Below are 25,135 nucleotides of genomic sequence, written 5' to 3'. Positions count from 1 at the left end.
GCTAAGTATTGGCTGGAAAATGCTAGGGGATTACAAGGTTTAATCGCTATTCCAAGTGAGGTATTTGGTGGCTAATGAATACCTACAACAGCACAAAATGGAGCCACTAGAGGAACTTTATTCCTCTGGCTTGCATTAAGGCAAATCAGCTTGGAATCCTCTCACACCACCTTCAGTATAAGGGTTTGAGGAATATATGAAGCTATTCTGAAAAATATTTATCACCCAGCTGCTGCTGGTGACATCAGCTTGGCCTGTTGCAGGGAACAAAGCATGCATTGCTAACTCCTGCTAAATAAAGCAGATTACTTTTTTCCTTTTTAAAGGGCAGATTTCCTTATGGAAAAGAAAAAAAAAAAAGCCAACACCAAGGCAACCAATCTCATTCCAGCACTTTCAGGTTCTGTTTTTATTGTTCTCAGCTCCCTCATACTTCCAATTATTTATGGAACAAGCTGTGTGTGAGTCACATGGTGGAGCTGGAATGATTCAGGAGTTTGCTGAGCGAAGAGAAACAGGAAAAGAAGGGCCTGGCAGTTCAGGCAAATTACATCAGTGCTTTGGCATCCCATCCCAGGCCTTGGAAAATGCAGCCCTTGCTGTGAGAAGGGTTGCGGAGTGATACTGGGAGGCAGAAGCAGTTTGGTTTCTTGGCCATCCTGCAAAATAGCACGAGACGTCGTCATGTAAGGTTTTATCAGTAATGACAACTCAGGTGGGAGATATAGATGTGTAAATTGTAGCAAAGGAAACAGCTGAAAGTATTGAAGAAAAATCCCATCCAAGCAGATGATTATGCATCTGTAAAAAAGGACAGAAACTGTAAGGAGTGTCTAATCTTCTTTACATTTCTCAGTTGATTGCCAACGCAGGTTTGCCTGGCTGAGTTTTCTTTTTTTTCCTTCTTAAAAATAGGAATTATACCTAGGTGACAATTCCTGTGAACTCTGCAAGCACAAAGCTAGCGAAGAATTTCACTGTTTTCTAAGATAATGAAAAGGAAGCCGCCAGGCAGTCATCAAAACTTGATATCCTTTATCCCTGGGTTCTCAAGACTGTGCTTCTGGTACCTCCTAAGAGATTAGCTGGAAAATCTCGAGATGCTAAGGCAGCATGTTTGCATTGACATATTTTCCTTTCAAAGTGGGGCTTTTGCTTAAGGACCACTCAGTGGCAGAGCTGAGAAGACTATCTGGAATCCAGCACATTGCTATAGCTCAGTAGACAGTGCCGAGGACAATGGTTGTCTCTGCAGCTGCTACAATACAAGAATAAAATAAAAATCAATGGCAGTGCCTGGCAAGAAGCATGTCCCAATGTAAAAGTGACAGAGGTACATCAGTGAGGAACAAAATCGAGTATGTGCTGGTTTCAAAATTGTTTTTTAAACTGGATTTGTGTAAATTTATGGGCATCAGTACTGCTATTCCTGTCCAGTGTGTCCTGTCTTTAAGGAGTGTACATACTTAATGTTAGTCATGATGTTTTACTGCCATAGTGCAGTGATCTGCAAAGTCATACCTTGTGGCAAGCTGATGAAAAAGATTTTCTAAATCAATAAGCTCAAAATGTGGAAAATATTTTGCAAAACCACATTGATTCTGTTTCCGGCACTATGGCCTTCTTGCTGAAAGGACTGAAAAGGCCCAATTTTAGTCTCTGCAGTGTGACCCAGGTGTTCAGCTCTGCTCTAGAGACAGTGAAGCCAAAGCACAGACATTGTGCCTATGCAGGGCAGAGCGTGTGAATGCTTCCCTGGCTGCTGCAACCACTTCTGCTGTAATGCCTGCCGCTCTTCCAGGCTCTCTAGATTGCGCTGGGGTAGCGTAGTGTAAGAAAAGGTATAGAAAAAGGAGGTGTAGCCAGTCAGACTTCCCCTCTGGCATGTGATTCCTCCCTAACTGTGCTCATTTGCAATAGGCACAAGCGGTGTGTAAAAGCGAAGCAGCCACTGGCAGAGCCATGGGACTAAGTCAGGAGGAAGGCAAAAGGGTGGAAGTGGGCAGTGATAATCATAGGACAGGTTAAAAAATAGCTCAGCAGCAGGAAGGAGCAAGCGTCCCAGCCTGCTGGGTGCTGCGCTTTTTGAGGTGAGGCTGCAACAGCTTGCGGCTGGTGTGCAGCGGCTGCGGTTTGCTAAAGTAAGCTTTCCTGACAGCTGTGGTTGGCAGCGGGGCTCTGGGCATTGCCTGCTGTGGCAGGTGAGAATGATCAGCAGTGTGTTTATTTTGGCCAGGGGACCTCTCTGGCCCTGCCTCCAGAAGGCGCTTTAGGAAGCTGATTGGTGCCGAGGACTTTCTGCAGGTGGTGGATGCTCTTGCAGAAGGAAACCCCAGTGGGGAAGTCACTGTGTTTTACCCCTTTGCCTCCCACAGTACCCTCACCTGCACTGGTTTTCAGAGGAGCTCCTCGCCAGGTCAGCAGTGCCTGTGTCATATTTGAAGCCATGGCTGAGGGTCCCTCTCTGCCTGGTGCCAGCCAGCAGCCCCAGGCACCATGTTTCCTTCTTCTGCCTTTAAGATGTGGTTTGGCAAGAGGAAAAAAGGTGGTGCAAAGAGGGTAACTAACATGTCATCTGTTTTGAAGGAGAGGTGACTGTCCCTGCAGATCCCTTCCCTGCTAGCAGCTCCGGTGCCGCTGTGCCAGGCATGGCTGGCGCAGGGGTATGAAAATAAACCCATGATTCACTGGGAGGAAATCTCAGGAACGACGAGTGTTTAAAACCAGCTTAATTAAAGCCTTATATTTTGTCGCTGTAGGCACATGTTCAGATTACAGCAGTCCTGGTAGTGCGAGCATAAGGCTGAAGAGGGAAATGCTGCAGCAGCGGATGGCTTTTTGTATGGAAGGGAAGTTATATTTTCCTTTGAGAGTTCAGGGAGTTTACACGGGGGACTAGCAAGCACTCCCACTGCAGCAGCAGCCAGTCAGAAACCACTAAACCTTATGTGTGTTAGTCACGTCAAGTCACAAGATGTGACATTGACTAGTGACTCTAGCGCATGTTGAAAATTGCTTATTTTCACATGTGGAAAGCACAAATAAAAGCAATTAATCCCCATTTCCCTTTTTCTTGGGAAAATAAACAAAACAAAACTGTTTTGACTGGATAAAATATTTTGGCAGCTTCCAAGTTTTGTTGAGGCATTTACATTTGTTCAAACCTCCTTTAATTCCCTTTTAGAATGACATTTAGTAATTTTTCAAAATAGAAAAAAATTTATTTGAGGATGTCAGAATAATTCTTTTGGCTATCCTAATTTTTCTCCTGTTCTTTTAACTTAAACTGTTCTATGAACTTGTTCCAAATTTGTAGGTCACTTCCCTCTTCCACTAAACTTCATTTCTCAGTGAGGTTTTACATTATATAACATGTTATATATCTTAATATATTTTGGCTATTTTAGCTCCAAAGCATGCCCAGATCCAGGTGTGAGCAAGCAGCATTGTCATTCCCCTGATTTAGTCATTCTTTCCTGAATAGGAATTCAGATTCCTAGACAGGCCTCCACATATAATTTGTCTTCGCCAAAATCATCCACTCTGAAGTTCCTAATTTTAAAAATCTGCCACTTTGCCTAGAAGTGCCTGGATTTCCAGAACCCTGGGCCTTTTTTCTTCTCCATGAGGCATAGTAAATAAGGCTATTTCCAATGAACTCTTGTGGGCTTCCACTTATGCCAAATTTGGAACTGTTTGGAAGTCCCTCAAAAGCAGAGTGATGCCAATTATTGTCACTATGAAATTAATGTGAAAGTGTCTAGTTCTTACATGGGCTGAAGGTCCAACCTGCACTTAAGACTATGGGTTGATGCGGGATCTGGATAGTTTCAGTGGTGTTACGTGTTACAGCTTGGGGTTTTGTCTAACGACGCTTTGAAGGAAGAGACATAACTATGGGGAAAAAAAGAAGCAAAGAGTTATTTTGCATTTGAAACCTGCCATGCAAAAGGAGCTCGATTTCACCCTGAATGTGTACGTTAATGGAGGAAATCTGCTCCGAGTTAAAGGAATAAAATGTCTTATGAAAACTGAAGGATATGTAGATGTTTCTTGTATACCGCAGTGTGAAAGAGGAGGATGGAAGTTGAATAGTTCCTGTGTTTTTAGCCAGGGCCCTGACAGCTGAGAAAATAAATGGCTGATTTAGTGAAGCTGAAGTTGGTTGCAATGGGAGAATAATTGTAATTACCAGTGGAATACAGAGCTTCCACACAAGGCCAATTACAGATGTCCCATAGCACCATGACTATTTTCAATTAGCTATGTATGTGGGAGAGGAAAAAAAATCTTCTATTTAGGTACGTTGTCTGGCAGCAAAAATTCAAGAAGCATTAGCTACGTGGCCCTTAAGCCAGATGAGTGAGTTTTGTCCCTTTCTCTCAGACGGTAGTAGGTGGCTGTAATGTATTTCCTCTGGTCTGGGTTTTTATTTTGTAAATACGTTATTGATTTCTTTTTTTCTCTTGTTAGCTGTTGGTCGCTTCAGTTACATTCCAACAGCTCCTTTAGACACCGTCTATATTCCTAGAAAGCCCATTTTTGCTTCCTATGGATGATGTGTGGCATCTGGTTGAACCTGGCGGGTGGACAAGCAGCTCAGATACCCCAGCTCTAAGATTCTTCTCTCTGATGGAAATGCCCACAAGAGAACCTAGGGAAATCTTCTGTGGGCAGTCACTCAGATATATTTTTCTTTGTTGTTTGTTTCATTGGTTCATGCTGCTTCTGCAATCTGTTCCCAGGAACAGTGAGGGGACAATTTTACTGCCCTGTGTGCCCATGCTGTAATACTGTCAGCAGACATAGTCTGGGCCATGAATTAAAATGATAGAGGAACATGGATGCCTCAAGATCTTTGCCTGAAATAGTGAACATTTAATGGTCTAGAAGATGATCTGTCTACAACCTTTCATCTTTCTTGACTAGCATGAATTCGTATATGCATCCATTTTAAACAGCTATGCGAGTGTAAATAAACAGTTGTTAAGAGTGTTTGAGGTCTTGTTATGTGACAACAATTCCCAGGAAGTGAGAAAATGAATGCAATAAAACAATACTCTGACCATTCTGCTTTCAAAGTGTTTCATAAATTTTAGCTTCTTCTCAAAACACTTCTGTGAATTAGTGAAACTTCATCCACAGTTTACAAAAGAGGGGTCTGAAAGGCAATGAGCTAGAAATTTCAGTGAAGCTCCTCACTCCCACATACTTTCCTTGGCTCGGTATAACTTGCTTTCCTTCCAGGCACCAAAACATTCAGTGCTTCGTATAAAAACTACACCGTAGGCCTTCTGAGCCTACAAAACTGGAGTCCCCTATGCAGCCTTGACTGTTATAACAATACTGACCTTTTATCAGGTGCTTGGCAGCTGCTTAAGTAATTTTTCTTCACAAGACGGTGGTGATAGACTGATGCCCTCTGCAAAGAAGGAATCTGGCATCTTTGTGGTTCTGAAGCTTCCGCCAGCACCTTTTTGCCAGCTGCAGAAATAACCTCCACATGGGCAGAGGCATCTTAGGTTATCTCCATCCCTTCTTGCCCAGCAGCCGGTTGCTCACAACAACTCCCACCATGTATCTGACATTCCCTTGCTTGCACTGGTCCACACAGTCACTGGTGTCCTTCAGCCTATAGCCAGAAGTCTATCGTTAAGAGAAAATATGTTTGATCCAAGTTACTGACATACCTGGAGTTAGATCTAAGTTGTGAGTCAGTCTTATCTGACCTCTAGAAATGCATGGGGTCTTCAAATGAAGCCAACTGCATGTGGAGGGCCTATATGGGAAAGTCCGCACCCAGATTAATTTTGCCAGGATTTGTTCAGGACCAGAGCAGAGTTACGTGACTGATTATTTTGGTCTGGCCCATGTGCCGAATGGAAAGTAGCTGTTGTGGGGCTGGGAAAATAGATGGAACCTGCTACACTTCCGTGAAAAGTTCCTCTCCCAGGGAAATAAATTATATTCTGGCAGTTTCAGATTTTATTGGGTATTGTTTGGCTTTTGCTGTCTGTTTCCTAATAAAATTACTCCTTTCCAAGGCATATGGTACCTCTTCCTCATGTTACTGCCATTACCAGGGTCTGCGTCATTGCCTCAAATGGCCTTGATGCTTCGAAAAGGACCTGGGCCTTTATACGAAACCATAGCCATATCCTATTACCCGGTTCTCGTACTTCACTGCAGTCCCACATTGCATGTTTCCCCACATACAGCTCCACCCCATACACGCCCTTGATTGGGGGTGTTCCTCTTCAGCCACATCCTGCATCTTGCAAGGCCTGGCCTTTTGTAAAGTGTCCATTCCTATGCTCCGTTTTAGCAGGGGTTTCATACAAAAGACCTTCAGGGGATTCAGGCTTCTGCTGGCAAACTGCGGGCAATTCTCCAACATTTCATAGCGTTATTGGGAAACTTGAGGGCATCATTTCATTTTACTTCTTGCTGATTATGCATGACCCACAGTAGAAGAGCCATGAAACTGTGACTCTTAGGAAAGCAGTACCTCTTAAAATCAGGACCAAATACCTCCACAGAGGTAGCAAATTCCTCTTTTTCTTTTAATTCATTCAGAATTCAAAAATTTCTGCAGTCTGAGCTTTTCAGTGAGATGCTTTCTCAAAACAGGTTTGAGATTCTTTTACTACAAATCACATGCTTTGGCCATATTTTGATGTTCCTAGGAGTGGGGGTTTTTTTTGCCTACAACCATTTTCTTAAGAGAGTCATGCTTTCTTTATGTTGCAGAGCTCCCCTGACATTACTGAGGACTTCAAGTTCTGTTGAATAATCTGATATCCTGAGTGACTGTGTTATTTCTCATGCACCCCTTTTTTCTTTGATCTGCACACATAAAGGAATGCTCTCCAAGGGGTCTTTAGAGACAACAGGGATATTTAAAGGATATATAAAGATAAATCACATTTACTTTCCAAACAGCTGTGGCTCCAAAGTAAATCTTTGGTTTATTACTAGTTGGCTCACTATTTGAAAAGACCACTCTGACTTTGTCTTTCGAAACAAGTTGGATCTGGTAGATCATCAGATAATTAGCAACAGTGTATTTTTCTGAAGTACTGCCTGCACCCTCTAGCAGGTTTATCGCTTAATCAGAGGTTTGCTCCCTCTACTGTGGAAGAGTAAAGGGGTGATCCCTTAGAAAATAAATAAAATGTAGATTTCTAAGTTTAAAAGTGCTGGCAATGAGTGGGACCCAGGTGCAGATTTTACAGGTTACGGGGTGTCCTTCCACTTTTTGCACAGCCTATGTGATGTGGACAGCTGAAGTGCACCTCAGGCTGTGACTCAACTAAAATCCCCTTGCACATCATTGAGATTTTGCTCTACAGACCTAAGTTACTTTTGAAAATGACATTTAGGCCTCTTAATGCCTTGGAAATATCACCTAATTACCTTTAAAAATTGAAGCTGTGGTGCTTTCCTCTGCTTTTGTGCCCAGCCCTCCCTCCTGTAATTGGATCCACTAGAAGTTAATTAAGTTCTCTGTGTAAATTATGAAGCTACCTCCAAGTTTGCATTAGGCTCACAAATAGCAGCAGGAGTAGGTAACACTTACTGATGACTCCTCCTTTCTGCCACAGGGGAAGATGTGTTTACTACAGGCTGGGAAGGCAGCTGAACCCCTCTAGGAGGCAACGTCACTCAGCGCTGCTCACCAAATTTGGCTCTCCTGCCTCTCCTGAGCCATTCCTATGGTTACCTACACAGTCTTACTCACTCAATGCTCACTTTGATGCTAAGAGACAGTGATAATTGCAGCATTGTGAAATATTCGGTGGATTGGCTTGGCTGAAGGACATAAATCCAGGAGGGGAAATGCTGGGAGGAGGAATGATTTCACAGACCAAAGGCTTCCCATGTTGACATGATAGCAATAAAACTTCTGAACTCTGAGCACTACAATCTCCAGTGAAAGGCAGCCCTGACAGTCTTCAATGAGTGATGCATTCAGACCTTGTTGTTCTCCCTTTGCTTTGCGGTTGGTGCAGAGGACTGGCACTAACCCTCTTCCACATGAGTCAAAACAAAAGCTTGTGTGGCAGCTAAACCCATGAGATCATGGAATGGTGCAGGAGCAGCTCTTGGTTATTATTTCATCAAGCTGGCAGATGCCAGGAAGATCACACGATTCAATTATCTTAGCCTCCAGGTAAGTAGCAGGCACTTTGAATCCCTGCTATTGACTGCACAGCAGTAAGGCTCACTGGAGATGGTCTTTTCTAATTTCTCTTTTTTTCCCCTTAAGAATTATGGTGTGGGTGCTGCATCCTGATGAACCTTCTAGACTGATTACTTGACACTGAGTTACTGATGTCAACTGAAAACAGCAGGCAGACAAAAATATTTAAGAACAGAAGATATTTTTCTTAAGTTGACAACTGTTTCCCAGCAGCGTGGTCATGATGTCTTCTGTTCACCTGCAAGCCTCAAGTAAGGTTTGGGATTCTTTGAAACTTATATGAACTCCAGATGAGCGGTACAGCAAGCATCAAAAACTCACAGAGGAGGTTTGAAGTGATCAGGTTAAAAAAAATTGACTGTGCATCACGTGGGTTTTCCAGCAGCTGTTAGCAGTGATGTAGTTGACTTCTGGGCAATGCAAACCAAGTACGTCTCAAAATGCTTTCGGGAGTGTTTTCCAAAGCCCTTATAAGCTGAAGAAATTCAGCCTAGCTAATCCAAGGGTCTGTGCTGCCAGTTTTTATTATAGTTGTCCCTTGTGACTCTTACAATTACAGGATTGCTGCTGCTACTCTAGCATTATATTTACCACCATTGTAAGATGCTCTGTAGACACACGCTGAGTAGTATAATGGTAGCCAGCAAACTCCTTTCCTCATAGGTTAGTGTTTTGAACAAACAAACAAATTAAGTAAAGAAGTAAAAAATCAGCACATTTAAAGGTTCAACCAAGGCAACAGTCCCAAACACAGCACTTACTCTCCCTTGCTATAGTGTAAACAAGCAATTCGCAGGTCTTCTGAGAAGATACAGGGTACAGTTAATCCTGTGTTTTGTGAATGAGATAACAATTCATATTATGGTAGGAAAATCATATTATGATTTTATGGAAGTAGCCATGGGAACTCTTTCTAGTTCTGTGCCTTTGGTGTGCCTGGGTTAGGAAGCTGTGCGTGGCAGAATAAGAGATTCCTTTTAGATTTCATTCCTGCCTAGAAAAAATTTGGATGCTATTTGTTGCTTGGTGTCTTTGAGTATTAGTTGAAGTATTAATACAGAACATTATTTTCCTCCCCTGTGGAAATATTGATCGATCTGTGTTGGAAAAGCGATGTTCAGGCTCTTGCAAGCTATTCAGGAGCAAGGAATTGTTGTTGGTTTTCCTGTGAAGAAAGCGTGGGATTTGGGGCTTGAATCTGGAGCTGGAGGGAGAGTCCTCAGAAGTTAAAGATGTTAAAAGAGGGGAAACAAGAAAAATTGGGGGCTGCAAGACCCCACTTTTCCCCCATGCAGATCATTCACTATGGAGAGGACAGCTCAAAAAGGGTGTGGCTGTACAGTGCTGTGACTACGAAAGCTGTCACTGCCAGCCCTACCCTGTGGGTTTGCTTTGGGCTGAGTTGCTACTGAAAATACAGTGGTCTCTCGACTGCCGGAGGAAGAACCTGCCTCCCCTGGCCCATGCTGGCTCTATGAAACAGAGAAACTCATGAGTCTGGAGGGCAGGAGTCAAGGGTGAGAATATTTCCACGAAATAAGAAAGAGTTTTGAAACCACGCACAACAGAGGAGAAAGCAGAGAAGAACCCAAGGGAGGAACAGACAATAAAATCAAGGTTTCTCTAGAGTTTAGTGCTCAGGAATCTGTTTCTCGATTTTGTTTCATCAATCTGAATGGTCTATAAACTTTATACAACTTCACGCCACCTGAATGTTAACTGTATTGATTTGAATGTGTTTATAAATGATTCATGAGGATGTCAACAGGCTGGTATCTGGCTCTCATGGGGGAGTCCATAAGACAGGAATCACCTCAGCAAGCCCAAAGCAAAGGATTTGAGGAGGATATAATCTTGACTGCCTAATCAGAGGCTCATGACAGAGGGCATATGCCAAAGGCTGCTGGTTGCAAGACCGTGCAATGCATGTTTCTTTTGGCTTTCTCTGTGGAACTTGCTGGAGAGACATGTTGCAGCTCTTCACCCAAGGGGTGATAATAGTGAAATTATCCTGGCGAGCTGGCTGCAAGCCAGAGGAGGAGGGGAAGGGAAAGAACCCTGCAGCAATGTAAAACCTGCAAAGAGGAAAAGCTAGTCCAACAAAGACAAATGCTGGTGCAGGCGCTACTGCTCTTTCAGAGGCTCCAAACTAGTATCTCAAGTGAAACGTGGACGTTTTTCTTTCCTTTTCTGCCTCAGTGCAGGAAAGCTCCAGGGCAGCTATGCAAGAAATGTTTTTCTGATGCAGGTTTATTAAAGAGATTACATTGTCTGGGGAGGGCTGAAAGACTATTTTAGACCATGGAGGACCAAAGTGGAACTGAGCCCAGAAACAGAGTGAAGGCTTCTTGTGGACTTTGCAGGTTGTCTTGAAAGGCAACCATTTTGGGTCAGAGTTATGAAGACAAAAAATAGTGGCTGACTTTCTTGAAAGAGAGTAAGCATGCAGCTCAGAAGAGAAATGGGATACCTGCTCTGGGTGAAGAGGCACAGCACCAAAGAGGGTTTCAGAAGGGCAGTGGGACTATACTGATGGGTGCTGCTTCCTTTTCTTCGAGATTCCTTCAGTTTGCTGTCACAGAAAGAGAGCTGCATATTCTCGATGCCTGGAGTTGAGGCTTGAAATGAGCAGTTATTTTTGTAGCATCTATTGGGTTCTGTTGTGAGGGTTTCCACATCACGTAAACATAAATTTGGCATGGGTTTGGGACAGCAGCCTCTATTACATTAATGCCTGTGTCATATTCTGTACTATTTAGTCATTCTAATGAAATATGCTGCCTTCGTCTTCTATCCTGGACTGTGGTGAAGCATAATGAATTCGACATGAGAGATGTTTGGAAATCAATCTTTAACAGAGATGTGAGATTTCCAGGTAATACAGTGCAGCCAGAACAAACTCTGTGAGGGACTGCCAACATGAGAGAGACACCCACTGAGGTTACCAAGCCAAAGTTAACCCTGGCGTGATTACTGTTCCATCAGATGCAGGGGAAGTTACACAAAGGCTGTGATGTACCCTGGCATATGCAAAGTCCTCATTGTGCCTTGTTCAGTAAACTTGAAAATGTCTCAAGGGAAGGAAAGAGGAAATTCCATGCTTTCCTTTGCATCTCAAGGAAATTACCATAGCAAGCTTGCCCTAAAGAAAGCTGCAGCAAGGTCTTGGCTGCACTGAAATCAGTGGCAAAACTCACATGATTTCGTGAGCTGGTGCTTCACATCTGGTGACTTTCTTCTCAGTAATTAACCTCTCTGACTTTTTCTGTCACTCCTTGAATCTTGCTCATGACTGCACTTGTATTACCTCCAAACTGGAAAGTGCTGATCATGGACTGATACATTTATTGCAACCACCTCCTCCCTATTTTATATGGAATCTCTTATTTTTCTTGCCTCCTGCTATTTTCTTTTCCCCTGGAAATTCAAGTTGCACATCGTGCTTCTCCCCTGTGGCATATATGCATGTTTTTTTCCAGGTGTCAATCCCCAGGTGCAGATGGTGGTTCTAGGTAGGATCTGAAACTCTAAGATGATGGTCCACCTCCTCTTGGAGCTGGGGTCTGACCTGAAAGGAGCCTTGACACAGCCCTGGATGTCCTTGCACGGTGGCTGTTGCCACCTTGGAGGAGTTTTCTGGACGTTTTTGTCAGAACAGATCTAAATCCATATTCAGATTTAACCCTTGGTTTCCAGCTCTACAGCTCTGTGGCCTTTGTGAGATTAGAGGACTGCAATGGCTTACCCGAAAAGCCTGTTAATCTAAACCTTATCTGAAACAAATGCATTATTTTGAAAAGGCTTGTCATTTTATATCTGATCACTGGTGCTGGCTCTTCCTTTGCACACAACTGCCTCATCTTGTTATGTATGCGTACATACATCTAAGAGGTCACCTACTAAGAACTGGCATAACTTGGTTTTGCATTTGAACTACAAGGTTACACACTTTGTTGCTCCTGTATTTCACAGCACTTGGGAGGATTTTTGCATTGCAGTACTTCTTGCGACTACAAACTTTCTGTGTGTCTTACCATCCTCCTTTTCAGAATGCTTGTCCTGCAGCTGCCTGGCAGGGGCTGTGAGTGGGGCCCTTTGCTGTACAGCAGCCTCCTGTCTGCTCTCACAGCGAGGGGGGAGCACGTGTGTCTCTCGCTGCTCCTTTTCTCCCTTCCCTGCTCCATCCTGCCAGGGGTTTTTCATGTGCCCCAAACTGCCCAATTCTCCCCTGTGCCATTTGGGCTTTCTGGATGTCACCTTCTAAAGCATGCCAGGAGACAAGCAGAGCTAAGATCAGGGAGTGGCCGACTGGAATACTAATGCCTGCCGTTGTGTGATCTGCACAACTGCAGACGTGGGCCAGGCTACCAACAAGGTATTAGCCATTCTTTATCTCACCATCTTGTTGGGAGGGGACGCTGAACCCATTCCAAATCAGATCAATTGTTTCTGCTTGTAAATGTCTCCAGCTTTCCTTATAGCATTAGGACTGATCACATTCAGCAGCGATGGAAGTTACAGAGTACCCAGGAACATCAGCTTGAACGTGAGAAGATTGTTTCTGTGGGCCCTTCTACATCAGTAGCTCTTAGTCAGCCTCCGTTACTTAAGGTATCCAGGGCCTTCACAGAGACCCTTTGGTTTTAAAGCAGCAATAAGAACTCCATGCATATGGATAATAGGTCTCAAAAGGACATGCTGAATGTATCAGAATCAATGCTTTGCTATTAGTAAAGTTTTCAGAGAAGGCATTTCTATGGTCTGCTCTTGTATCCTACAACTAAACTGCCCCCTTTTTGTTTGCAACAAAAGTGTAGGTGAATGTTCAGGGACCAAAAATGCCTTTTCATTGGCTTGTGTTAACCTTCTGTGTCTTGTGTTGTAGGAGTCTTCTCTTTCCGACACTGTAAGCTCTAATGCTCCCTCGCATTAATAAGTTCACCAAGGCCAGGTTTGCAGTTCTGCAGTTTGCACAACTCCCCAAAAGCAGTAGGCCGATATCCAGCAGTACAAAGAGATATTTCTTGCCTTTCTTCCGTTTTCTGATTCCCAAACATATACATCTGCAAGCCCAGTGCACATATCGTCCAGTATTTTCTATTAAAGAATAGCTTAAGCTTATAACTGCAAATGGTCTATACATGATGGTGTAGTGGTAGTGTCCTCTACCATTAGACATAGACTTTCAGAAGAACTGACCTGAAACTAAGCTCTTTTTGGATCAAGTGACCAGAGCTGAAAGATAAATCTGCCACTGTTGCAAGCCCTAGAGCACCAACTGTCTTTGGTGGCAGCAAGTTTGAGCTGAAGTTGTAAAAGGCTGTTCTTAAAAACTCCAAACTTTCCACATTATTTTATTTTTATGCTCTTTTAAATTGTATGGTATGTGATGGCTGGCTAGGAATTATCTGAGTTGTGAGTGTGAGTTTGTCAAAAAGCATCAATTCATCTTTTGCTAGATAAGAAGGAAGTGACATAGCAGCTATCAAAAAAACTCCCAAACCTGCCCTTGTGGAGTGTCCTTAAAAGAACCCTTTTCAAATTATAAAAATCTGGTTCATATATGTGTGAAGAATTTCCTTTTCCTCTCCTCCTCACAGAGGCATTCATTATTTTTCAGCATGCCCAGGTTGGTTCTGTGCTGCGCTCCTGGTGTACGCAAATACCTCGGTTATCCACAGTAACCCCGCTTCAACTTGAGAATAGTTTTATTGAGGTACATGGACTAAATCCCATCATCCAACACGGGTTGCTAATGCAGTTCCAGGGATATATGGTGTTCCTTTGGATTTGCTTCCGTGAAGTAAAGGCTGAGCCTGACTTTGAAGGTGTTCCAGGCTCCTTTCTGATGTCGGCGACTGTCACGCTGGGCGAGGGTGGAGTTACCTCCTTGCTGCTGAAGGCAGAGGTCGCCCACTAGTCTTGGCTGCACACGGATCAACCCTTGGAATGTCAACATTTCAGTTATTTTTATTGAAGAAAGAAGTAATGGGCAAAGTTGAATCTCTCTTTCTTTATGGAACTGCTTACAGAGCAAGGTTGCACTGTGCCTGGGAATGCCGTATCTGACTCCTATGAACAGAAACAACATCTGATATGATAAGTGTTCTGCTTATGCTCTTATGGAGTGCCGACTGAAAATACACTTAATTTTCTGCGAACGTGAATAAAATCGTGAAGGGAAATGTATTGGGTAGTAAAATGCTCTTAAACATCCTAGATTTCTAACAGAGAAGATAAAAGAGTCAGTGTGTATATGTGTGCAGAGAGACCATAATTTGTTTTCTTTTTTTTAATTCCTGCTGGAGAGAAGAGAAGATGGTATTGCTTTCTATTACTTTTTATGTTCTTTTTCTGGAAAACATTTTGGAGATGAAATTGAGGAGAAAAAGCTTTTGATGGATTTCAAAACAACCAACCAAATACAGAAACGTGTTTTTCTGCTCCTTTTTGTAACACATCTCAAAATTAAAACAAAGGCAAATGAAAGTGGGAAGAGTTTCAATGAAAACTCATTCTTAAACACTTTTCCTTGGGTCTGCAAAGGGAGGGGAGGGCTACTTCTATGTGAGGAAAATACTGCTTTTATCCTCCTTTCAGTTTTTGAAGCGGAAGGTCTTTGTAGCATTTACCACGCAGGAGGGAGTTATTACCCAGAGCTCAGCACAACTAAGAAAATAATTTTGACCTAATACATAGAAGCAGTGTCTAGACAGAGAGTATTTGAAGTGCTTAAGGGGAAACTCAGGGTAGGAACCAGTTATGACAAACTGAGCTTTTGAAGTGACAAATAGAAGCAAACATGTATAAACTTAAGATCTGATAAAGTAAATGTGAGATATGCTACTGACTAAAATGAAACTGGAATATAGGACCAACTAAATTACCGTGTGGTTTGTTTATGCTGCCCTCCTCTTCCAAACAGGAGTCAGAGAAGTTGCTTGTGGGACCATGTTGTGCAACCAGAAAGGTGAAACCACCGGGGTTGGGGGGGGAGGTTTGGCTTTTTTTGTTTCCTTTTTTATTGTTTTGTATTTTTTAGAAACCCAAGGCACTCTTCTTTTACATGGTCCAGTCTGCAGCCTGGATTGGTCTCACAAGGATTTTCATCTGGACAGCCTAGAGGTTAATGAACTACTGTGTGTGGGCAAGAAAGGGCCATAATGTGCTAAACTTTGCTCTGCAGGCAGCTGAAGAGAGCTGTATTCGTGGCGTCCTGAACATGCCATTTCCTGGGGTGTTTGGTCCTAGCAAAGCTAAAAGCATACTTCATGGTTTTGTGGGTTGTAAAGACACTGAGAGAAATGTTGCCTGTATCTAGAGGAATTGAACTGAAGGGTGATTTCTGACTACCCGTGCTTCTGAAATGTTAGAAGTGGAAATCTGTTATTAGGATGAAAATTTTGATTGCAGAAGAGAATTGTCAAAGGCAAAGTGCACCCACCCCCACAAGACGTCCTGAAGTTTAGAAGATCACATATGAGTTCTTGATCTGTATTAAAGCATTCAGGCTTGGTCTCTGCTAACCAAGTGAAGAGCCTATGGCACTGACAGAAACTAAGGAAAGTTACTGAAATACTGGAGTTTCTTAGACTAGAGAAAATCATTTCACAGGCAATGCTGGTTAGAAGAGACTCATTAAAAGTTTCAGAAGAAACTTCTGTTGCTAGGGACAATTAGAGGTGGATCTTGATCCTAGTTTGGTGTTTTATTCTGAATTAACGTTTCAGAGTGTCTTGAACTACTTAGTGAGTAGAAACACTTGTCACCGATAAAATGCATTACATATGCTTTCCATGTGTCTTCCATCATATTTAATCAGATGTGGTGTAATTCCTTGAATGAAGGGTTTTACAAGCACATAGCATGGTTATAGTTGGTATATGTGTAATTGTTAACTATTATTTATTTCAATTTTCTTCAGTGTGACCCAATAACATAATGACACTTTTATGAAATCACAATTGATTACTGTGGAAGCAAGTCAGATGTCATCTTCCACTCCAGCATTTATGACTAAGTTAAGAAGGACAAATAAGCTGACTAGACTCAATACTTGGGGTGAAGAAAAGCTCTTCTATTCCCATGATCTAAAAATACTGTTCCTAGTTGTATTTGCAGGGGCCACACTGCAGCGGAGGTCCAAGGTGACACCAAGAGGGCTTCAGGGCTCCAGAGCACCTTCAGCCTTGCTGCTCTCCTCTCCTTTTCTCTTGTTTCCTTAACTGCAAAATGCTGATGATCCTGTTGTTGTGTTTTAGCCCTCAGTTTTGCCTTCTGCACTATTTAGGGCCCAATTAGGAAAGTGTTTTCTTCAGGCAAGATTTAAAAAGCACATGAGCCAAAGTCCAGTGGTGTCAGAAAGATGAGGAAAGAGCATGTGTAAGCAGGGGTTTTTACCATCTCTAAATAGGCACACCAAATCAGAAATTTCTTTTCTCTCTTTAGGCCCTAATGTTTTAAATTTTTTTTCTAGAATGTCTAAACTTACAGTAAAACCACTAATGAATCCTCATGATCTTAATGAAAATTACAACATGGAGCATACAGTAGATACTGTTCTTCCCCAGCTTCTTTTGGACCACATTTTTCTGCTGCTATGTGGTGTAAGTACTATTTAATTTTGAACTACAGTAAATTAGTGAAGTTCTTGAGCTCTGACATTTTGTCAGATATCAGCTTTAAGACTATGTCGATACGTTCTACTTAGTGGAAGATCTTGCACCCAAGCTTTTTGGTGCCTTTACTTCTGAGGGGACTGGAGCAGCAAAGGAAGAGATGAGCATGAGTCTTGAAACATTAGGTGATCCAGTGCAACATGCTGTATCAATATTACATCATGCTAGTCTAAAATAATTGGATGTCTCTTTTTTTGGGGGGGTGGGGGGTGGGGGTGGGAGGGTAATAGATGTCAAGGAAAGATCTTACTTCATTTATTAGTCCAGATGACCCCAGAAGAGTTAACATAGTCCAAACCCAGGATTTATTGCCACTTAAATGACTACTTTGTTACTCACAGTCAATGACCATAAGACTTATACGTCATCTAAAGCATGACAATAGTTTAACAGAACCTGTTTCCTTCTATACTGTCCCATCTTGGTTTTCAGGGGAATGACTCCATCATGTATCACAGGACAGGGAATGACCATAAACACGGCCGAAGAGAAAATGATGATATTACAGGCTTTAGCATTTCCGGTACATTTAATTCTCTTGAGGTTTAATCCTTGAAAGTAGATTAAAATGAAGGTAAATTATGGGGCACGAGGGCTACCCAAGGAGAATGTCTTTGAGTATAAATCTAAAATTGAAATGTTTGTAGTATCTTGCTGAGATTTACCCAAGGCACAATCAAACATAACAGCAACATAATACTGCCTGTTGCAAAAGAGTACATTAATTATATGCCAAGTGTAATGTACTGTATTAAGAGGTGCTTTTGGGTTGTAGCTATAGTCCTGTACCAGAATTGATGAGAGGTAAGAAGGAATGACCTGAAAGACTTCCAAAAAAGCTTTTCCCAAACTGTATTGCCTCTGGGCAGGTCTTGGTTACAATCCGTGGCAGATGATCTGATCCAACAAGAATTACAGGGTTATGGGCATGATGCAAAACATCATTTGCAACGAAGGTATGAATGCATAACAAAACATGTGTCATAAGACTCGGTAGTGGTAGCGTTAAAATATGCGTCCCTTTGAACCAAGTGATAAATACTTATCATGTCTGACCTGTATCACTGATCTTCAGTATACCACTCTGCATGCCTATACAGCATAACATATGATGCTGCATAGGCATGACAACATGTTGTAATGACGCACTGTTCATGAAAGTTTTCACTTCAAGTATAGTGAAGGTGAAATTGCTCCTAAATGTGGTTGAGAGGTGCTATTACATCATGCTTCAGGATGGTATGCAAGGGATTGCCAGCAAATACACCATAGATTTTCTTCTGCTTCCCACCACGAGAAGAGAAACAGTCACTTTCTCTTTTGACTTGCTTTGTCTTCCTTTGCATGCAATATAGTTTTTGCAGACAAGCAAAACTGATCAATGGGATTTCCCTTTTTAAATGGTATTCTTTATTTTTCTTTCTGTCACTGATTGTTGGTAGGAACCCCCAAAATTCACACTGGAAACATTGCAAGAAAGGGAAGAATTAAACCCTCTGAGTGCACTTACTAGGATGTATATACAACGTAAAAATGCTATTTTTAATCTTTGTTTTACACAGTCATTTGTGCTCATTGGCCTTCTTCCCCATTATAAATGCTAGATCTGTTTCTGGAACATCATCCCCTGTCTAGAGGGGTATGCTGGAGACACACAGCACCCTCCTGAAAAGAATGCAGTCCATACACATAATAAAATTCTTCATTAGCCCCATTTCAAACTTCGGTCATAGTGAATGATTATACTTGCTCTGAAGGAAAAAGTTTAATTATCTCTTGTGGTTTGCAAGGAAAAGCTTTGTAAACTTCTAATTACAGGCTGCTAAATATTAGCTAGAATTGAAATTTGTTCTTCTTGATCATAGAAAATTTTATTTTCTGTTTATTGAAAATTCCTATATTATTTACGTAACTAAAGACCTGAATGCTTCTTTTTGTGTGGGTGAGGCAGAGGAAAAGAAGAATTTTGCACCCAGGGTCTTTCCCTTTGAAATGTGGGAGTAGTGCATCATTGCATGCCAACATAAAATGAGACCTACACCAGCACAAGGCCAGGTTCAAGCCCTTGGAATGAATCCAAAGTGTGAAATCTGATGGTAGAGCCCTTGTCAACTTCAGCAAAGCTGGAATTTTATCCCAAGGCTTTACCATCTCCTTCATGGTCATGACCATTATAGCTTTAAGACTCATGTGCTTTTTATTCCCCCTAATTTTGAATGATGGAGTATAATTACAGTCCCTATGCTCTAGATTCAATTTTTCCTATTTTGCAAAAGTGCTAAGACTTCAAAGCAGAGAAGATTCATGGGCAGGGCTTTCTACCACAGAACTGCCAAAGAAAATGTCACTTTTTGAAAGGCTGGTTTCTGAAAAGGCATTATATTATTTTAATATTTTATTCTGCGTGTTGTTTTTAAAGCTCTAATCCTCCTACAAATTCCCCAAAGCATTTTTCTTGCGGGGTGGAGGGGGTTCATTCTGGAATGCTTTTTAAAATACAGATGTATATGAAGGAGTATTTGAACTTGCATTACCAAGCAGGAATGGGAGTTAATTTGAAAACAGAGTGTAGCATTTCAAAGCATGGAATGAGGTAAGTTTTCAGCACAGAGCTTACTCTTCACCCTATAAATTGCCATATAGATGGACTTTCCAGACCAAAAACCTATAATCCACCCAGGATCTAGTTAAAAACTCTTCTTCATGTGGAGTCTGATCCTGCACGTCTTTCTCAAGTTGGTCATCGCTGATCTAGGTCATTTTGAAGAATTAAGCCGGGCCCATGATTTTCCATGTTAAAAAAGCTAATACAGCAGTATGAGCTGCAAGTGGTTTCTGACTCCTTTCATTTCTGTGAGAAGGCAGTAGCCTGTCTGGCCCTTTGATGGGACAGGCAAGAAGCACTCTGGATGTTTCATGCATATCCCTGTACAGCTGAGAGGACTTTAGAAGTCCTCATGCAGCTGGTGGAGAGCAGCCTTCCCTGCTCAGGTCCCACAGGCCCCTTTGGCCAACTTATGTGGCACGTAACTTTAGGAGCTGAGAGTGTTATGCAAGCTTCCTGCTTGTGCCAACAAAGAGTGATATGCACTAACTGCTTTCTTTTGATGCCTTTTCAGTCTTCTTAAGCAATACCTAGCCTGACTGGGTTTTTTTTCTCCTAGTCATTTATGCTGAGATTCAGCGGGGTGTGCATTTCTCAGTCCCTGTGGTGTAGATCATGAGGAATTTCTTTCCTGGGGAGTTATTCACACTTGGGCCAGTGTAAACAGGATAAGAATCTCCCTGGATGACACTAGTAGATTTAGTCTGGCTTTATGTTTGTAGAGCAGGGGAGCAGGGATTTTCTTGGAAGAAACAGGCAAAATTCTTATTTCAAAAGCTTCAGGAGCAGTTAAGCTTTGTTACTAATACCTGCCAGAAGAAAGGAAAGGATTTCTTTCTTCTGAATCCCAAATGTATTAATCTCTGAAGTAATTGGTCAGGACAAAGTTTAAGTGTCAGATAATGATATCTGGAGTAGATTTAGTATCATGGTTCAATATTACATGTTGTGGAGGAAGAAGGGGGTGTTTGAGTGTTTTGTTTTTACGCACTGCGTTTGAAAAATCATCCTTCATAGAACTTTGCTGGTTTTTTTCCATGTGTGTATAGATATCTTGCAACTTTTATTGCTTTGTAATTTTTTCTAAAACTATTTAGGTTAGAAGGGGCCTCAGGAGGTCTCCAGTCCAATCTCCTGCCCAAAGCAGGATTAGCAATGAGATCAGACCAGGTTGTTCAGGCCTTTATCCAGTCAGGTCCTGAAATCCTCCACGGACTGAGGTTGCACAACCTCTCTTGGCAACCCATGCCACTGCCTCACTGTCCCAAGGCAGTTTCCCCTCCTCTTTTCCTGTTTCAGTTTGTGGCCATTGTCTCTCTGCTGTGCGCCTCCCTTTTTATCTCTGCTCAGAGGTGCTGGACATCTGCTGTTAGGTGTCTGAAGCTGTCCCTTCTCAAGGCTGAACAGGGCTTGGTCCCCAGCATCTCCTCACAGACCTGTGTGCTAGCCCCTGGCCCTCCCCTGGACTTGTCCTATGTAACTGTCCTCATTCTCGCCCTGGGGCCAGAACTGGATGCCATATTCTAGCTGCAGTCTCATGAATGCCAAGTAGAAGGAAATAATCACTGCCCTTGGTCTGCTGCCCTTGATCTGCAGCCCGGGATGCTGCTGGTACAGCCCGGGATGCTGCTGGCCTTCCTGGCTGCCAGGGAGGCAGTGCCTGGTGCCCACGTTGAGCTTGCTGCTCAACACCACCCTGAGATCCTTCTCAGCAGCGCTGCTCCCCAGCCAGGCAGGTCCCAGCCAGCACTTAAGCCAGGGGTTCTTCCTCAGAGTATTCCTCCCCGGTGCAGAAGCAAGCCCTTGAGTGTTCTGAAGACCATTTCATTGAGGAGTTAAGAGCTCGGTGATCCTTTCTGAGCACAAGAAACCTGTGGCCTAATGGTGATGAATTCCTTCCAGCGATCTTTCCTCTCCTTGGGAACAGAAAGGTGATGATGGTGCTTCTGTTAAACACGTGCACCCTGGTAATGATCTCTATGGGAGACTGAGATGCACACCAGGGGTTTCTACTGCACCCTGTTTCTTGAATCCTATTAGAAAAAGCAAGGCAAAGTGTTACTTCTATTTCTAAAGTGATCATTAGTTGTTAAAGCCACCGTCACTTTCCAGAAATACCACGGTGCTGTTAATAAGGCAAAAGTACAGCAAAAAATTGCACTTCTAATTACTTACATAGAGATGAACTCTTAATTCTCTACCTGGCATCTACACTTTATTTTGAAGGAGCAGGAGGGCTGCCTGGAAAGGAACGAAGAAGAATGAAAGTCTGAATTCTGACCCTGGTTATGCCAGCCAGTATGCAGGGCAGCTTGGATCCAAATCTGTTTTAGGAAGGACTTTAAGGTTTAGCTTGTTAAATCTGTACAAAAATGAATTACTGTAACAAAGGAAGAAAGCAAGCTTTGTAGTGATAGTACAATAAGGGTCTTATTCCTCTTTTTTTCACAGAATTTCCTTGGTGATCTTGACATTTTTAGGCTGTGTGACTTGGTCAAGCTTGAGCGCCTGTGGCTAGGCACCAGACATTCATATGCAGAGATGCTTCTAGTAAGCAGTCTGATTTTGAGAGATTTTGATCATCATACCTCCCAGTTCTCAATAGGACAGAGGATGCTGTGCTCCACTTGGCCTCTTAATTTCTCTGATGTGCTGCGGTCTGACCGGATCTCCCCAAGTACGCTGCTGATGCCTATACAACCACATCTATGCTTCATGCTTTCTTGGAGAAAGAAAGACTGATTCAATGTGTGGCTCTGCCTTAAAGCCAGACAAAGAGGATTTGGGCATCCGGTCCTGTTCACTGTTTTCAGAATTGTTTTTTCCAAGTTTCTGAAACAGTGGGAACAGCTGATATCTTGGATGATCCCAGTGCTGAGTGGAAGACTCAACTGAGTGTCAGCAAAGTGGGAGAAAAATAGAAGGTGACACTTCACCTTTTTCTCAAAGAAGTCAGCCTCAAATCTACTACATTTTATGTCCCCTGCTATCAGAGGAAATCTGAGCAGGATTTGAAGAGGAAGACCTTTATAGGGGAGATCTTATGATGTGTATTGAAGCAACCTAGAAAGTGTTATGTATTTTTAATACTTTTGTGCTGACAATGGTGGGTAGTAAGCTGGAGACAATGACAGCTTTATAGAATGACATAGCCTGTTATGTATTCTGATATTTATTTCCTTCAGTCACATGCAGGTGTCTCTTGTCTGGTAGCGGCAGCCACATGAAGGGGTGGCTACTCAGGCTCTGTCTTCCATGCTGGACAGCTTTGTCATTGCTCCAGGAGGCAAAGAAGGCTTGCTTTTTCTGCGGAAAATTAGGCCAACTCATTTGAGTACCAAATACGACTTTGGAAAACTGCTGCAGGATAAATAGCTTTTGGGCTTACAGTGAAAGAAACTGCTTATCAGTTTTGAAGGTTGTGATACATCATCAAGAAGAATAATGACTCTAAGGCCACCCTGTTTCACCATCTCAGGTGTTACGGCATCAACAATCCTTGGAACTGAAATCAAGATGAAAAATGATGGCACAAGGGAAAAATGAGCTCTTCTGTTTTAAACCACACTGTGCCATGGTTTTGGGTTGTACTGTGGTAAATTGCTTTGTAGACTTTTTTATTCCATCTGTCTGGTTTCCTTTTTAAAAGGAGATAATTCTTGCTAGCAATCATCAGAGGAGCTAAAAGATAAATTAGTTGGTGATTTTCAGTTCTTAAAATTACTAACACTTTTCTGCTGGAACTGTTATGTGCTGCGATTATATACCGGCACTTCTTAGTAGAAGATGATAGCAATGCAAACGTATTTTAAGAAGCCCCTGCTGCAGCACCATTGATTGTAGCCAGCTATTGTTCTCCTGAGTCCTGCCTCGGACAGGGAGCGAGGAGTTTCCTGGGATTTAGGTCCAGACCTTTTTGACGGAAAGCTGGGGAACAATTAGGAGGCAGTCAAATCTCTCCCCCTCCACACACACACGTTTTTAAAATGAAAACTGTGGAGAAGAGGAAGTTGAGTTTCCCTTCTTTTACTCAGCTGCTGCAGAAGTGGATGGTTATATATAAAATAGGTATGTTCTTACCTACTTTGGAGACAGCTTTTTTTCTGATGTGTAGCAGAGTCAAGCCGCTCTAAAGACAGAAGTTGCCCAACTTCTTGCTCGAAAGAAGGTGGCATTTGTGAGTCGATGCAAGGCAGGAACAAAAGCTTGCTACTGCCCCACCTGCCAGAAGGACGGGCTTGCGTCTGTCCATCACCTATTGGAAACCATGCGACTGGCAGCTCCCCCCAAAGCAGATGGCTGATATTTATGCTGTTTTGCCTTTGTGTTTCTTGTTTCCTTTCAGGATAGGCGGATGCAAGGCCCTAGCATTGATTTTTCTGTGCAGCTAAAAAGACAAGAAAGCTGCTGTGCTTTTGAAGCTTTACACTGTCGGTTTTCTTATTCCATGTAGGTCTTCCAAAGGTCTCACCTCTTTTTCATCTATGCAGATGCCTCTGTCTTCTCTAGATCCTTCCTGGTGACTCCTTTTAGGAAGGAAAAGAAAACTGAAATTCTGGTCCCATTGAAGCATTTTGCTATAAAGCTCTGATTCTGTGCTTAATTCTGCATGGTCTTAGTTCGCATCTGTGTGTAATTGTGCTGGCACATAGTTGTACATGGGAGAGATCAGAGCTCCCTAGTGATCTGCACCGATGAAGCTGTGTTAGTGTAGTTATGTCACTCCAAAATGTTCAGAGGGAGAAAAACTTGCAGTTCTTATCAGGAATAACTTTATGGCTGAGAGGGAAGGCATCCTCCATTGCCTTTAGTCCTCACAAACACTGTTCCCCCTCTATTCCCATCCAGTCATGCAAGCTGAATTATTAGAAATTTCTTGCAGCAACTAACAAACCTTGCTTTGCATTTGGGACCCTGAGAGCAAACAGTATCCTTATGATATTAAGAGTGCTTTTAATTCCAGATCTTTTTGTTCAGAAGGTTCACTGCACAAGCAGCGTTATGGGGTTTTGACAAATGCTGTGAGAAGGCAACTGAAATGCAAAGAAATCAGATCCTCACAAAACCATTACCATGTGTATATATATATTTTTTTTAACAGAATGTACTGGGAATATACATTGTCAAATGGGTTTCCAAAAGTAAATGCAATTCAGATAAAATTGCCCATAATAGTGGAATGTACATGTTTTGTTTGGATAAGAGACAGCTAGCTAACTGTATGTATCTCTCATTTAATCTTAACTTTTTTAGTAGGCCTAAGTGCAGTAGTTACTATAAGATAACATAAGCACTAACATAGGAAGTTCACTAAAGATTGGAGGAGAAAAAATATGACTGCTAGTTTTGCAGCTACAAGTAACGATTCTGGGCAGTTTCTGTCACCTCAGCTTGAGTTAGAGTAATGGGAAGTAAGACAACTGAGAAACCTAAGCGGTAGGAGAGAAAAAACAAGCCTTAGTGTTTTGCAGGCTACAACTGAGGAGGAGCAACTTGATCAACAAACTAGCCAGTTGATGCAATTTTTACCATACTTAGATTAAGATAAGATTGTATTATTCTGCCTCTTTGCCTTACATAATTAAATCATTTAATGTTATTCATGACGTCAATAGGGTCTGGCAAAAGAGCCCGGCACCAAGATGGTGT

At 42.4% G+C, this 25,135-nt stretch overlaps 1 long non-coding RNA gene across 1 annotated transcript in view; it reads left to right on the top strand.

Moving 5' to 3' along the window:
* Positions 1-14,649, top strand: part of LOC135311990 (uncharacterized) — a 55,215-nt gene extending 40,566 nt beyond the window's left edge. Inside the window, exon 6 of the long non-coding RNA XR_010371582.1 lies at positions 13,824-14,649. This is a non-coding gene — a long non-coding RNA (uncharacterized LOC135311990). The remainder of the gene's footprint in view (positions 1-13,823) is intronic.
* The last annotated feature ends 10,486 nt before the right edge of the window (positions 14,650-25,135 follow it).

The sequence above is a fragment of the Phalacrocorax carbo genome, chromosome 2 (genome assembly GCF_963921805.1).
Source record: "Phalacrocorax carbo chromosome 2, bPhaCar2.1, whole genome shotgun sequence".
In the NCBI taxonomy this organism is placed as follows: Eukaryota; Metazoa; Chordata; class Aves; order Suliformes; family Phalacrocoracidae; genus Phalacrocorax; species Phalacrocorax carbo.
The sequence above is the reverse complement of the archived record's forward strand: the minus strand, read 5'-3'. Positions and strand labels throughout refer to the sequence as shown.